Here is a 2,473-nt window from a genome sequence, read left to right as displayed (position 1 = left end):
TTTCACATTCAGGTTTTACATTGGAATAGACATTCAAATTAGTAGAATAGTATCAAATCACAACACATGATGTCTGACACTGACCGCAAGGCGGTATCGGATGTAGATAATTGAGCGAAAATGGTGCCTAATTTGAAGACAAAGCTTACACAAGCCATCACTTATTAACATAAAATCCAAGATGTGGAAGAATGTGGATGCAATTAAATTAAAAAAGGTAACATCTCATTTCATTCTTTCTAAATGTCACTCAGTATTGGGGTGTCACATATTGTTTATGTAGTGACTTGATGTTGTAAACATTAATGTTGCTGCTCTAGAAACAGTTGTATTTAAAATATTAAATTCTAATCCTATAATTAATTTAAGAACAACCAGGCAGTTTAAATGCACACTTCAATATTTGTTTTATTTATCGCAAGTCATACCTACCTCTGCCCGTTGGGTCTGGTCTGACCAAAAAACAGTCAATAAATAATAGGAACTATCGATAGTGTATCGAGAGACTGAGATTGTTAAGCAGTCTCAATAATGTCATCTATATCAATAAAAATTAACGATCCCCATCCTCATTTGTAATGTATGTGTTAAAATCAGTACCTGTAATAATATCCTCAGCCACGGGATTCTCTTTCATCCATGTGGGTTTTTTTCAGTGACAAATCCAAATGTGAAGTTTTCACTGAAGCGGTGGCAATTGTTGACTGCAAAGGGTTGCATAGCATCGACCTCATCGCACAACTGAGATATAAAACAGAAAAATATGGGAAATAAATACATTTTATTTGCAGTACTTAAACAACCTATAATACAAGTTAAGACCAGTGAGTACTTCAGGATTGCAGGTCAGAAGGTAATATTGCTTTTGACATGCTTTCAGTCGTCCATTCTTTATTGGTTGTTACCACTGAGAATAAACAAATAATTTTCTCAAAGCCTGTACATATTTGTTATATTTGAACAGTAACACTTACATTGTACACTGCATTTCATATAGACTCCTCATTATGTTGTTGCGGTACTGTTGTTCCTTTTGGACCGGTTCTGCAAGGCAGTCTGTGTCAAGTAGGTTCCCACCTGCAAAACAGCAGAAGAATCACTTTATCTTAGCTAATTTGCCACCACATTGATGCAGATTAGGTCAATCTATGCAACAAAGAAAAGGTGAAAGAGTGGTGCATTTATTACATTCTTACCTCTGGTTTGTATGGGACACATGTTTGTTGTTCTGGCTTGACTGCTTCCAAATTAAGGGTGACCTCCTTGTAGCAGAGTGTGAAGTCTGAACTTTAACAGCTTTTGGTCAGACTTGTCAGAGATACCCGATCATACTCTCTGTGGGTATGCAATCCACTCTCTCGCCATCTACGTCATCGTCTGAAATGTAAATAAAAAATCCATTAAATACACAGAAGCACCGACACTTTGGACATACAAATCATGATTACTACAGAGAATGACTGACACAATTAATGGATTGGGTTAAGAACAGAACAAAAAAAAATCTTAAAAACTTTAATTGAAAACCCCTTGACAGAGAAGCTGCTGTAAAGTTCAGATATTTACCGCATGATATTGGTTAACAGCATTATTCAAACTGGAAAACTTCTGAACTGAAGAAAGCAGCCATGCACATTAAGACTCTGCTTTATTTGTACCAATCACAGTTAGCCATGTCAATTTCTGCCCAGCAACTGCTGAGTCACCACCAGTCACAGCATCAAAGTGCTCTGATATTTAATCAGCGAATCAACATCACCTGTGAAATTTGATCTGGTAAACTGCCCTGCTGTTAAAATAGACTGAGAACCCTGTTAAACTTGCCATGAAACAAGACTCAAATAAAAATCAGAAACTGTAACGTTAGTCATTAGGACTAAATGATCCCACCGTCAGCAGCATAAGGCATATCTGAACCTGTTGATATATATTTTGTGTGAAATAAGTTTGAAAAACTGGTTTGATCCAGAAAGTTCGACGCTGATTTAATGTTACAAAGCCCGCGAATAGAGGAGCTACGTCACTCTTATCATTTCAAAAGCTCGCCAAGCCAAACGTAACGTTTTAAGACCGACGGATTCAATAAGCACTGTACTGCTACCGGAATGTGAATTAGTGACTAACGTTATAATATCAGAACAAACTTAGCAAGCTATCTAAGGACATGCAATGCTGAACATTGGCTGTAGATACCCAGGCTAACATAGCTCTTCAGATATTAGCTAGCTAAATTCGGATCGTTGGTTACCAGTACAGTAAATTACAATTAATGTGAAATTCACATTCCACTTACCTCTACATTTCTGAGCCGCCTCCTCCGGAATTTCAATGCCTCCTTCCACCACCAGCTTTTGTAGTAGCGCCTTAGTCGACAGACCCAGTGACATTGCTAGTAGCTGTAAATAAGCTTGACATCTTCGGTCCCGCTCGGAGTTTGAGCGGCACACTGACCGTTAACTCTGTCGGGGCGGGG

The 2,473-nt window shown here is 38.1% G+C and overlaps 1 long non-coding RNA gene across 1 annotated transcript; it reads right to left on the bottom strand.

Annotated features, from left to right (window-relative positions):
- Positions 1-226: 226 nt before the first annotated feature.
- On the bottom strand, positions 227-2,447 carry LOC123966088. Its single transcript, XR_006823874.1, has 4 exons — positions 2,294-2,447; positions 1,197-1,377; positions 975-1,077; positions 227-741 (listed from the first exon to the last, which is right to left on the bottom strand). It is a non-coding gene; the product is annotated as an uncharacterized LOC123966088 (long non-coding RNA).
- Between the last annotated feature and the right edge of the window lie 26 nt (positions 2,448-2,473).

The sequence above is a fragment of the Micropterus dolomieu genome, unplaced genomic scaffold (assembly GCF_021292245.1).
Source record: "Micropterus dolomieu isolate WLL.071019.BEF.003 ecotype Adirondacks unplaced genomic scaffold, ASM2129224v1 contig_12594, whole genome shotgun sequence".
Lineage (NCBI taxonomy): Eukaryota > Metazoa > Chordata > Actinopteri > Centrarchiformes > Centrarchidae > Micropterus > Micropterus dolomieu.
Note: the sequence above shows the minus strand (reverse complement) of the source record. Positions and strands in the feature narration are given on the sequence as shown.